Source organism: Corvus cornix, chromosome 2 (assembly GCF_000738735.6).
Source record: "Corvus cornix cornix isolate S_Up_H32 chromosome 2, ASM73873v5, whole genome shotgun sequence".
NCBI classification, from domain to species: domain Eukaryota; kingdom Metazoa; phylum Chordata; class Aves; order Passeriformes; family Corvidae; genus Corvus; species Corvus cornix.
The window spans coordinates 125,448,543-125,462,168 of record NC_046333.1 but is presented as its reverse complement, the minus strand read 5'-3'; the positions used below and the strand labels follow the sequence as shown (position 1 = coordinate 125,462,168).

Here is a 13,626-nt window from a genome sequence, read left to right as displayed (position 1 = left end):
GAAAACCTATCGCAGAATTCAAAGGTAAATAGACTGTATGGAGCTGGACTCATGGTATCACAGCTGTGCACCAGCTCACTTCCCTCGGGCTGCAGCTGCTTTCCGAAGAGCTGATGCCCCTGTGATCACTCCCCCCACCTGCAGCCCTTGTGATGGTGCTTCCTTTCAGGCAGACAGCCATGAGACCCCACCCCACACGTGGTGTTTAGCGTGCCATGGAACTCCGAACCTTTTATTTGACCTCCAGCTTCCGGGCATGGGAGGTGGGAAAGGTCAACCACTTCAGGCTGTAATCCTTCGAACCTCTTCCTAAACGCAGTCAGCTGTGAAAAGGAGTCATACTGGTGAAGCATTTGTCATTCAAATGGAGCGTTTGCCTGGACTCCTTTCACTAACCCTTCCTCCCCACTGTGACCTGAGCCCTTACTTGCCCAGTCCTTGAACCACTCAGACAGACCTCGCCCTTTCCTATTTGGGATGGGAGTGGGTTACCTTGCCCACTAATTTCTGGTCTCAGATTAGGACAATGTTCATCTTGAGAAATGTAATTCTCTTCATGCACCACCACAGCTCTTGCTCTGGACTAAGACCTCAGCACTCCTCCTTCCTGCTCTCCATATTTTTCTGGTGTCTTTGTGAGTAATAATTAATCATTCTTAGCCTAAAGGCAAGGAATTTTTTTTAGCCTTTGCAAGAATCAACCTTTTGCCACTCTCACATACTGAGGTAATGGCATTGATTTGCCTTTCAATGTTGTTTCGGTTTTGGTTTGGGTTTTTTTTGACAAAAGGCTACTTTAGAACATTAATGGTCACAATATGTTCAGGTTCATTACACTTAGCAGGTGGGCTATTAATTGAATTGAGTATTAGTGAATTTGAAAAATCTGTTTTTGTACTCAGTTTTGATTTGCTTCCAAATACCTGCCCTGCGGTCAGGCCACATATTTGTAATGGGCTCCTCTGTGGTAATGTATTTCTTGACAGGGTTTTTGGTATGTTTTTAAAGATCACTTCAGCCTCTACACAGCAGCATCTCTGTTCATATTTAGCAGTGGGAAATAGATCCTTAATTTCCCAAGGCCAGCAGAATGTCCTGAACTTCGCTGCTGCAAACTAAAATTTAGAGGTACGTATATAAATACAAAGAGCGGGAGCTCAGATAAACTAAATAATTTGCAGATTCAAGCATGATGCTTGTGACTGTCATTAGAAGCCAGTTTGCCATCCTAGTAATTACATTCAGATGGATTTGGGTCATACTCACTTACTGTATTGTTTCTCCTAGAAAATGAGCTCTGCGATCCTACATATTCTTGTCCAGCACTTTAAAAATATTGATGGAGGATTATATTACAGCAGGCTTAAAGATTTTACTTAAGGTATTTATGCAAAGAAAAATACATTAATGAAAACAGTTTGTAACTGTGAATATAGATAGCCATTATTTTTAATACTAGCAACCAATTTTCTGACTGAATAATTTTTATGCAGATTTCTGATACTTGTGTGAAAAAAAGCATGATTTTGATGTAATTTTCTGAACCAAAATATTTTCTCAATCTGGTACAGTCATTAGTTTTAATTTCTTATTTTCGGTCTCTTTCCCAACCATCATCTACAATCAATACTACAGATGAATCATTAGTACCACTTCTCAAGTTTACTAGTGAAAGTCTGATGGATGAAAGTCCATTCAAGTGTGCAAGTGTTTCCCTTTGTCTCATCCAGGCCATTCCTGAAGCTGAGAAGAGGTAAAATATTAAGAATAACAAATCAAGATACAAAGAACAACCAAGTACTCCTGAATAGCAATTTTGCAGCACTGTCAGCAAAAATGCTGCCAGGGACACCTGCTCACTCCCTCTAAAAATACATTTCTGGATTCTGCCACCAGAATTAATGAGCCTAAAACATCTAATGTCTCATGACAATAGGATTCCTGGGTGGAAAGCTGTGTGTGAAAAAGTGGCGGGCAGATGTACTGCAGCCCTTGCTCTGCTGCCCTGTAGCTGTGCTGCTGAGAAGTAATCACAGCCAAGTCAAGGCACTCCAAGGCTGGCAAGGTGAGTTGGAAGCCACAGCTGGGGCCCACAGTGGGAGGACCAGTTATTTGCTAAGGCTGATCGTGGGTCCAGCAGATATAGCAAGTACTTTGGTCTTCTCTCCTTCCTCCTTGGTGAAAAGTATGGAAGAGAGCTACCCCCATGACAAGGAATGACTTTGTCCATTTGATAAATTTCTCTCCTTTGGAGGAAGCCTAGGCCCAACACTTCAGTCAGAAGATAGTTTACTTGCCCTCAGGGCCTCAGCATTAACCAGGCAGCAGCACTAACGACGACTGTCTCACTCAGTCACATCGGCCACACCAGGAGCCATTGCTTTGACAGAACTATTTTACATGCCTCAACCATAATGTGATTTGTCACTGGTTTCAGAGATGCGGCATGCAGCCATGCAGGCCTTCAGAGGATTTTTTGGCCTGTAAGAAAGTTCTATTAGATTATTTACTCCGTCCCCTTGACTATGGCAGCTCCTTACTGATGTGCTCTTTGAATGGAAGCAATGCTTTCCTATGAGCCACCCATGTCTTCTTTCACGTCTCCTTCCTATCCCTAATGGCTTGATTTCCAGAGGTGATGGTATCCTCAGGCCCTTTTTCTCCTTGAAGAAGTAGGACTGCTCAGACCTCTTGAAAACCAGGCCAACAATGAGTTGTTGTATAGAGGAGTAATTGCTATCTTTGTGGGTAGCTCCAGGCCTTGTCACAATACGCTCTGTTAAATGAGGACAAAATCCATGCTACAGGGATGAGCAGTTAGGAGTGACACGGGGCTGGCATGAAGAAAGAAGCACGTCGGTCTATTTGAACTTTTTTTCCACTGTGCAGCAAGAGGGAGCTTAGCAAGGATGAACATCTTCCCTGTCTTAAGGCAGGTAGGGCACACTTTATCACAGGAACTGGCAGCAGTGAGGGACACTGAAAAGGCTTACTGAAACCATGGTACTGCTCAGCATTAGGAACTCATGGGAAATTTTCACTTGTGTGGTTTAAAGTTGCATTCTCTTTATAATGAGTTTTGCTTATACTATATACAAATGATAATTAGGGGATGTACCTCAACATATCTTCAAAAGATACTTGTTTCCTCAAAGCGCAGAAGCCTTCAGGCTGAGAACTTATTTTTTTCCACTTATTTACTAAAACTTCTTTAATGAGTATTTCTACGTGAATAAGAGATGTGGAACTAGGACCATGCTAGGGATTGCAGCAAACTGCAGCACTGCCAGCTCCTGCACAGTTTGTGTATTCCTGGTAACACGTGTAAATTGACCTCTAAAGCTGCACCTGTGAGGACCTAAGCATATCCAGTGGCTTGATCTTGCCATAAGGGGGAAGTCTTGTTCCTTCTCCTTTTCCTTCTCCTCTAACCCAAACTTCTTCCCAGCCAAAGAGCCTGCCTCCTCACTTGTGGTGGCTCTGGAGCTTATTTGACTTGCCTGTGAGCTGATACAACTGAATGACACAGCAGAAAACCAGGCACCTGTTTCTTTCAGGGTCACATTTCTGCTTGGTTAGTGACCAACACTGGTGACTGAAGGGCTTCATTCATTCACAGGTAGCAAGGGTGACAAAAGAGAGATGATGGGATTGCATGGCTGGGAACGGGGCCTCCTCACTCTGGTGGAGGTGAACTGCTGGCTTTGTGATTACCATCCTAGAAAAATGAAACCTCAGGTATTCAACTTGAGTACCAAAATCCATTTTAGGCATCTGAAAATGCAGTTTAGTAAAACAACCTGCTTTGCACAAGCACAGCTGAGGCCAGTCCTGTGCCTCTGGAGCAGAACATCTCCAGCAGCGTCTACAAGCCCTGCTGCCCCCCTGCCTGCCCCTGACACTCTTCCCGCACTGGCTGGCAGGATCTTTGCATGCCTTCCCCGGGAGCTAGGCTGGGAACCAATCCAGCTCAAAAGTAACTTCCGTATCCAGCTCATTTACCAAGAGCTGTGAGGGGACGATGCAGGGCAGAACAAGGGACAGAGATGGGCTATTCTAGGCTGAGTCAGAGCAAAGCTTGTACGTGTCTAGCTGCTCCTTACTGCTGCTCTCACAGAACGCTACAAGTCAAAGGCTGTGACCTCTAGCAGCACATACTGTGCTTCAGCTGCGCCTCTGTTAGCCTTCTGCCCTAACTACTGCCAACAACAAGCCCTTGGACAAGAGGTTAAATTGGATGCTTGGCATTTCCTCATTCTTGAATGGGAAAAGGAAAAAGACAGTGGAAATGGCTGAGATGGACAGTGGGTCGCTACTATGTGTGTACATTACTTGTATGTTATTTACTTCTGACTATAACCGTGACATTACATAATGTAAAATGCAATGTAGGCTTCCAAGAGTCCAGTTGTCCTTCCTCTCCCACTCTCTTACAATATTTTTTTACGCTCCTTTGTTGCATTTTGGGTCATGCTAAACTGTAAGGCCCTTGTGGCAGAGAGTGCGTCACTGGTGTGCCACTGCAATGCCTCAGATAATGGAGCTCTAGCAGCAGTGGGGGCCTTTGGGAGCGCCTGTCCCAGAAATTACAGGAGGGAATAGTTTCTCTCTTGCGGAGTGCAGAATTAATCATGTCTAAGAGTGCTTGGTTTTTGCCAGCCTTCTCGAAGGACTTCATCTTTGCCTATTGCCTATGCAGTTCCTATCCCTCCATCTCTACCAGCTGCCCGTTACATCTATACTCCCCTCTTACTCCTCTGTTTTGACTCCATGGCTGATCCTTCCCTTTCGTCAAGAGATCGCAGGCTCCTCTGCCTCATTCTCTGCATTTCCCCTTTCTGACCTCCCTGACCTTCCTGGCCAGCCTGTTTGCTGACTAGGGCTGCAAATAAAGGTTAGGTAATGAACAAACTCCACTTCTCAAGATTTAAAAGAGAAACATCGAATAGTTGTCTTCTTTCTAAAAGCAAAGGCAGGTAAATTAAACCAAAAGGTATTTGGAGCTGGAGAGCAAAGGGGAGAAGAGAGGTGGGAGAGAAGAAAGGAAGAGGCAAGCAAAAGCCACCTCTCTTCTTTGGAACTGTCATTGGCTTTGTTTCCATTTTAAGAGGTGTACAGGTTAAGGTGAGAGCCCAAACTGCTATGGTAATACCCTTTTATACCATATGTAGTGACTCTTGTTCAAAAGCAAATATATGGACTTGATTCAGCTTATGATTTTTGAAAGGTTATTTTCAACTAATTAAATCCAAATAAACTAACTATCTGGAGCAACCGGGAATGGCTAGAGTAGGGTTAAAGAGATGGGAAGTTCCTCTAGGTTTCAGTCTACTGGCACGCTTTGTACATCCCTTGTGAAGACTCAACAGAAACCGGATTTTGCTGATGACATCGAACTGTGCCAAAAGATACAGCTGAAGGGGAGTAGCTGCTAGAACATTTGTTTCCAGTCTTTTTGGACCTACAGACTACTGTTAGCCTCCAAAATTTCCTACAAATCACAATTTCACAATTCATACTTTAACCTGAAAACACTACAGAGGCACCAAATGGCTATGATGGCCTACTGCTCTTTATAGGACATCTACAAGGCTTGAGCAGAGCAGGAGATGGGCACTTTCTGCAGGAACTGTGGGTAAAAGAAACCAGAGAACGAAGTCTGAGAAAAACATCATTAGGTCAGCTACAGTGTGCCAGTATAGTGGCATGTTAGGAACAGAGAAGAAAAGCAACACCAGACTGGTAAAATGACAACCATCAGCTGGATATTACAAGAACTGGCCGGTTACATGCTAGAATAATAAGCATTTTGTTGCAGGGGCCATGTGGACAAACTGAGACAGGCTGGGCTCTGCTAAACATGGACTATGTGCAGTGCAGACAGAAGTTGTTGGATAAAGGGCTCAAAGAAGGTTCAAAAAAAAAATTAAAAAATAAAAAAGGTAACAAATCAACAGGAACCTAACAGCTGGCAATAATGAAAGGCAGTATGAAGAAAGGATCAGCTCTCAGGATTCATTGGATGGATATGCATGGAGATAATAAATTGAGCTATAATCCTGCCAAAGATTAGGTGAAAATGAAAATGCTGGTGGTATTGCTGTATTTGGATTAAAAAAAAAAAACCAAACAAGCAACCAACCAAGCAACAAACCAGCACTTTCCTGCATAAGCAAATCCTTGCTTGGAAAACACCAAATGCAGATCCAGGCTCAAACCTTGAGCCAGCCACGCATCTGACAGCAGTGCTACTGCAGAATGGCATATGGGGTTTGAACTTATTCTCAGGAAGTAAGAGCTCACTGGGTGTTAAATCAGTCCTTACATATGGGTGGAAACTTGTAGTAATTGTGCAATTTCCCTAAAAAAGTCCCCAGAGAGCTCAGTTAGGTATTTTGCTTTTGCAGCCTTTCCTGCCTTTGCTCTTAAACTGCTTTTCACTTGCAGTCCTTGCGCTTCCCTACATCACATAGAAATATGATTATTTCTTTCGCTTAAAGACCTTGGTATAACATTAAAAAGCCACCAGAAACTATGCCGAGGTCCCTTTTGCCAAAATACCTGCCTTCATTAGTCATGCTCACTTAACGAGGGGAAAAAACAAACAAACAAACACAACCAAAACCAGGATGCTTCGATTCCTCCTTTTCTTCTCCTTTCCAGGCCGGCCACCGGAGCATCCTCCAGCCGCGCAGCCCCCTGTGCAGCAATCGGGGCGGCGGCCCCAGCATCCGCCGCCGCAGCGCCGGCCCGGCCCCAGCTGCTCCCCGCTGCTCGGGGGCGGCCAAGACCCCCCGGGGCCGCGGCAGTGCCGCAAGGTGGGCAGCGGAGCGAGGCGCTGCGGCGGCGGCCGTGCGCCCGCAGCCTCCGCAGGGGCCGCGCCGCGCTGCGCTCGCTGCCGGCCCGCGGCGCCGCCGCCGCATCCATCGCTCCGCTGCCGGCTCCCGGCGGGCGCGGGGACATGCGCAGTGCCCGCGCCTGCCCGCGCCGCGCTCCGCGGCCGCGCTCCGGCCCCTCCGCCGCCTCCCCCGACCCTCCCGCCGGGCGGAGGAGGGGGAGGGAGAGAGGGGAGGAGGAGGAGACGGGAGGGGAGAGAAAAGAAGAGGAGAGGAGAAGAAGAGAGGCGAGAGACGCGCCGCAAGTTGCTGCCGCTCCTCCCTCCTTTCCCTGGCCGCGCCGCTGCCCGGCCCTGCGGGCTGCGCTCCGCGGGAGGCGGCATCCAGGGGCGCAGCGCTCCGCGGGGCCGGCGCCTCCCGGTGAGTTGGGGGCGGTGCGCGAAGTTTGCCGTGTGTGTATTCTGGGGGGTGCTGGTGCAGTCGCCGCGGGGGCCGGTGGCGGGGCCGCCGCAGGGCTGCCCCTGCCTGGCCGCGGTCCGCGCTGCGGGCAGGCGCGGCGCACGGGCGGTGGGTGCTGCGGGGGTGATCGCGGCAGGAGCGGTCACAGGGGCAGGGCACGGCCCCGGCGGGGTCAGCTGCGCGGATCTCCGCGGAGCGGGGTTACCGCGCCTCCCCGCTCTCGCCGCTGCCAGCCAGCCCCGTAGCCGTATTTCCATTGAAATCCTCTTACGCAGTGGCAGGCTCCAGTTTGTTTCACAGTGGCATCTGCTCTTGGGCTTGGGCAGTGTTTAGGAGGAAGGGGTCGCTGGGGCGAGCGGGGGCTGCTCCTCGAACAGAGCTGCAAGCGCAGATTGTCCCTAACGCATCGAGTGCCGGGTGTGCTGCGCGGAGCTGTCGCTCTCTTAGTGCTCCGGAGAGGGAAAGGAGGAACTGGCACACGGTCACACCAGAAAGTTGTGTAGCTTGAGATATTACAGACGCTAATGGGCAAATTATCTAAATAAACAAACATAGTGATTTATAGGTGTCTGAACTATAGTGTTTTGAACGATAGAGCTCTTTAACCTTTCTTTCTAATCTATGCTTCAGGGATTTGGTTTTAAGGAGAGTAATATATCATCTGTGGTGCTGAATACACGAGTTGATTACATTTATAAAAGGAATGGCCTTTGAAATAATACTGAGCCATTAAGCAATAAATGCAGAAAAAGAGTGAGACAGAGAAAGAGCAAAGATAAAATTTTGGCAGAAAATATTTTCCACCTTTTTAGCAGCCTAGAAAGCCTAGCAGCTGTGCTTAAGTTTTATCCAGGGCTCTTATTTTTTAAATTAAACTTCAAAAACACAAGCACACTGTGTGAAACCAGAAGCAAATCCTCTTTAGCCCTCTCAAAGTCTGTCTGTGTTGCAAATAAGTGATGATCGGAGCAGCATCTGTTATGAGAATTTGTAGAAGCAAACACTGCTAAAGATACCCAGTAGGTAAATGGAAGTACATTGTCATTGCATTTGTTTCTCTTAGGCAATACACAAGACATTTCAAATTCCAGGGGGTTTTATTTTACATCTTTAAAAATTTTGCAGGTGCACAGCTTCATTATGACAAAAGTGCCTCCCCTAATTGGAAAAGTGATTAATTCAGGTCTTAGCTTATTTAACAAAGGCCGAATTCTTCAGCCGGTGGGGCATCTCCTGTAAGGGGTGTGTATCTTTTGCACTCATTGAAAAAGAAAATAGTCCAGCATGTGTAACACCTTGAAGGCCTGAAGTACAAGAGCAGTTTTATATTTAACTAGCATTTCAACACAGAATTTTATTAACATAAAATCAATATTCAGGTCAGCAATGGGGATCTGCAACTTCCAAATGAGAACCTGATCTGAAGGCAACACATTGCTCGCATGAAGAAGAGTTGTGGGATATGACTGTCATCAAGCTCACCTATCTTTTGTTTGGCTCCCTTTATGATATGTCATTTAACGAGGAAAAGAAATGGGTAATCCATTGTGTTTTAAGATGCAGTGCTCCCCATAAGCCTCATTGCCAGGCATTTGCAAGTGGTTGTGGCTTTAGATCATGTATACCAATGAGTACTACTAGATAACTTAAGTTCTGAATTTATACAGCTATTAAAGTTATATTGATCAGAAAGTGGCAACTGGATTCCAAGTCCTAAACCAGAAATTATTGATGATCTTAGAGTTAATTTATATTTTAGGGAGCACTGAGGATTCCACAAGAAAAGTAATCAAGTTTTTCTTGCTGGATGTGCAGTGGCATTTAGTTAAGGAACCCTCCTTCCCAGGGCACTGGGAACTTCATTGACACACTAATGAATTAAATGTGTTTATCAGCTCATTGATGCCCATGGTAAAGTGCTGTAGAGTTCAATGGCTGGAACAGGACAGTTATTTTCCTTCCAGTAAGGATGGGGATAGAGAACTGAGGGGCTTTTTCAAACTAGTTCCAAACCCATATCATTTGTAACTGCAAAATATAATGCAAGAATAAGATTAATAGACCAAGAAGACTCAAAAACATGTTACACTTAATTAAAACAATAAATCATTTAAATAACATTACCCAGGCCCCTACAACAATGCCTCTGCTTCCAGATCTTGAGAATGGAGCAGGTTTGAGGCACAGGATGCGAGGGTAGCTCAGCCCTGGAGCAGCAGTGGGGTGTCCTGTAGTCTGGTGGCTGTGCTGTGGCTGGGAGGGAGCCCAAGCAGGGCAAAGGGGTGCAGAGGCTGACACTCACCCTTATCCCCAGGTTGCTACGCTGAGAAGGGGAGTGGCCCCCTCCCATACTTGAGGGTTTGCTGAATGTATGGCAACTGCTGGCCCAGGCCCTGCATGGAGCCAGCAGGGGAGAGGTGCTGGATGAGAGCCTGGCTGCACGGCCTGTAGCCTGCAGACAGGCTCCCCTGGCTGCTTGCTGCCCATCCCGGCATCCCACGGATGCCATCAGTTACTTGTATCAGTTATAATAATAACATCATCATTATTATTATTATTATTATTATACTGTGTATAATAATGCCAAAAAAATTCTGGTGAGGGAAGAAGCTCAAGCTTCTTCCTTGGGAAAATAGTCCATTTGTAAATGTTCATATGATAAGATACTGCTTGCATGGGGGGAAACATGGAAAGGGCAAGCAGTGCACACTCATTTGTGCAATACTACTAGCAGTAAACTCTAAATTTTGAAATCACTATGCAATCACTTGGGCTCATGGAGGACCTGTGAAAGCTGCAACACAGATGAGGAAGCTGAATCCTGATTTGGCTGCAAATTTACTGCAGGTGGTTGAGATGTCCTTGGTTGCTGTTCCCCCGTCTGCATCCTGGTATCCCTCATGCTCTGAATTGCTGTGCTGTTCCACAGGTTCTCCATCAGTCGCTCCTTCCCCCTGGTCCCTCACCTCCCAAAATCCCCATGTGCCATCCCAGCAGTGCTGCCCTGCTTGTGAACTGGGGTGAGTGGCAGCCTGCAGGTGTTAAGTCACTCACTCAAGGCCCCAAACTGCAAACCCTCTGCACTTTAATTCTGCTTCTCTCCTGTGGTGAAGCAGTTTTTTTGGCACCACTGTGCCCACAGTTACCTGGGCAGGGGTGGGCAAGCTGCAGGTGGTGGGACTTCCAAAGCTTGCTCCTGAAAAGGTGCACCAAGCACAGCTGTGAGGTGGAGATGACGAGTGGCAGGAGGTGTGCCTGTGCTTCATGGATGTGATATTACCAAGTTTTAATTAAAGCAGCCACAGCAGATTATTAGGGTAGATAAATACTGCCTTGTTACAGCCCTCTTGGGTCGTATGTAAGCAGTATTCGTTTTAGAAAGGATGAATGAATAGTCAGTGTGAAGGATAAAGATCAGCATTGTTAATCACTCTGGAAGTCTTCCGTGGGAAAGTGTAAACTCATGAGGAAAGATAGTGCCCATAAATGTCATTTAAATATGTAAATAACTTGAGGATAAAATTTTGATAATAAAGGCATGCAAGTACCAAGTTATGTTTGGGTTCCTGTCAAAGATAACTAGGAGTTGTTCAGTTGGCTTCAATCATTGGCTGTGCTTCTACTTAATACTTTGCTAGCAGTAATGAAGAGCTCATCTTCAGAGCCACCTGTGGAAAAACAATTCTAATTTTTCTTGTCAAAGTGCAGAGAAAAGCTTTATAAACTTGGGAGGTTATGTTTGTTTAAGCTCTTGAGCTTCAGGAGGGGTTAACACTTCCTTTGTGGTGTTCGTGGGTAAGCAGTGTGCCAGGAGCCTTTATCGGGGCTTGAGTCCTGGGGACTGAGCATCCAGCTGCAGTTTGTTGCTGTTGATGCATCTGCATGGGGAGAAGAGTGACTCCAGGTGGGAAAGAGTGGGTTTCCACTCCCATAAATAAGCGGAAATGATAGGAATTGTGCCTCTCCTGTTCCTTGATTTTGTAATTCTCACTGAAGTTTCTTTTGCCCTTTCCCAGCTCTCAGAATGCCTTACAACTCTTGGAAGAAAAACAAAATCTGTGTGCTTTCATGTAAATGCGATGAGGATGAGCCTTTGAAAATATATGTAGCTGATGTTGATGAATAAACAAACTTGGCCAGGGTAAATCTTTTCATCTAACTTCAAGAGCCACACTGTAATGAAGTAAATATAGATGTACTTAATGGGCTCCTTTCATCCAAATACATAGTAAACCCTTTAAAGTAATGCAAGCAAATCTAAAATGGATTTCTAAGTGGCTTTTTTTTTGTTTTGTTTTCCTGATATCAGAACAGTTTAGTCTACCCAGGCTAGACCAGGAATGGAGCTTGCTCCTGGAGCTGTGCAGATGCTAAGGTGAATGCTGGTCTAAAGGGGAAAGGGCAGTGGGGATGTGAGAGACCTGGCTCTTCTGCGGTTTTGTGCAATAAAGGCAGGAAGTGTTCATTCCATGTGTAGTTCAAAATGTATTATTTGATGAGTGTCTCCCCAGACACTTCCCTTTGGAAGGCAGCTTGCAGACAAGGCTCCAAGAGGCAGGGGAACCTGCAGGGCCTGCTGTCTATTCCCCCTTGTCTGTGCTCAGCCCAGGCTGCACCAAGAAAGCCCCCCAAGCTCAGGATGACTGGCTGCCTTCCTCTGGGGCCATGTGTGCATGGTGTGCCACTGCTTGGTCAGGTGCAAACCTGACTGTGGGGCTTGGTCAGCAGGACACGTCCTGGCGGTGCCCCAGGCAGGGCCCTGACTCAGAGTACCTGAGCTGGGTGTTAAAGGTGGCCTCGGGGCCGTCATGACAGCTGCCATAGACACAGTCACTGAAGTGTGACTGCAGTGGTGGTGGTGACCTTGGCAGCATCTTGTTGGTTGGAAGCTGTGGGAAACTGGAGCTCAAAGAACAGTTTTGCAGATCTGGGCATTCACTGCGTGCCAGTGGATTGGGTGTAATTTCGAGACTTGCAGGATGACTGTTTTCAGTGGTAGCATTTGTAAACAGATTAATGACTTTTTGTGCAAAGTGTGTCTTGCACATACAACTGTTTGGTTTCACTGCCCTTGTTTGTGAAGAACATGTAATGTCTGTCCTTCCCATATCATGGAAAGAGTCTTCAGATCTTCTCTTTAAAAAGCACAGTTGTAAAACAATTTTACTTTAAAAACAAGTCTTTGTTTTAAAAAGGATAAACCCTGTTCTGGAGAAAAAGACCTTTACTTGGTCTTTTCTTAATAGGAAGAGTTCAGATCCATTTAATTGCATTGTGGAATAAAATTCCATTCACAGCTGGGCATATAGGAATTTGAGTATTAGACTATTTAGACAACTATGTCAGCATAATTACAGAAATTCTTCAGGATGACATTTTTCTTTGCTGAGATCTTGATGAATGGGAAATACCGTAAAGAATTATTTCTGTGAGTGTTAGAGGAGTTTTGTGAAAGAGATTTCAGTCTAGGAGACCATTGTACTTTGAAGAACCTAATGGAAACTTACTCATGTCCAGACTGAACTCCATGTTTGACACCTCGAATAGTCAGACCAGTCCAGTTTAGCTTGCATCCGGTTGCGTTGTGCTGTGTGTACAGAAGTGAAATGTATTAAAAACTGTTCAGCTTCGGATGTGTTCATCTGGGGATTTGCTCATAAATAATTGATAACCCTCTGAAACAAAATCTCTTCATTACCCCGTGGATTGCTCACCTCTTTCCCTCCCGTGCTCATTGTTCTCGCAGGCGGGGGAAGAAGGAGGCGCTGCTTTAATGAAGGTGTGCGTCAGCCTCTGCTGCTCCTTCCAAAGGTCATCCAGCTAAGCAGTGGCAGTGAAATCCTTGACAAAGATAAACATTTCATGGAGATATGTGGCATTCCAGTGTTCTAGAGGAACCACTAAGCTGCTGTATTTAAGATTTCTTTGCATCCTAGTATAGAAGCAGTGGGTATGATGAATTACTAAATCAGTGGAATGTTTGCATCTGGTGTGCTGCAGGACAGGACGTCAAATTAAGGGCCGTTTGCTGTGCAGTACCAATTACAGCTGTAATATTTGGGCTTGATCTTTCATGATTTTACTGCTAAGGATACCATTAAGTATCCTTGCTCAGACTGTTTGCTAAAAATTGGACAAGTTGTGGTGAGCAGTGCTTTCTCACTGGAGCAGGAGTGAGTTCCTATTTACCAGAAATTGATGCATAATGACGAATTTCCTTTGCTGCAAAAAAAGAACTGTTTTGTGTCCACTCACTTAAAGTCTGAGTTGATCTTACAAAATTGCATTTTAATGGAAAAATTGTCTTAATGTAAGTTCAGTTTATCTTTTT

The 13,626-nt window shown here is 45.8% G+C and overlaps 1 protein-coding gene across 4 annotated transcripts in view; it reads left to right on the top strand.

The window, feature by feature from the left end:
• Positions 1-7,013: 7,013 nt before the first annotated feature.
• PAG1 (phosphoprotein membrane anchor with glycosphingolipid microdomains 1) overlaps positions 7,014-13,626 on the top strand; it is a 113,055-nt gene continuing 106,442 nt past the window's right edge. For all 4 annotated transcript variants that reach the window (XM_039549710.1, XM_039549708.1, XM_039549709.1 and 1 more), the window contains exon 1: positions 7,014-7,256. The gene's annotated coding sequence lies outside the window, so the exon portion shown is untranslated. The remainder of the gene's footprint in view (positions 7,257-13,626) is intronic.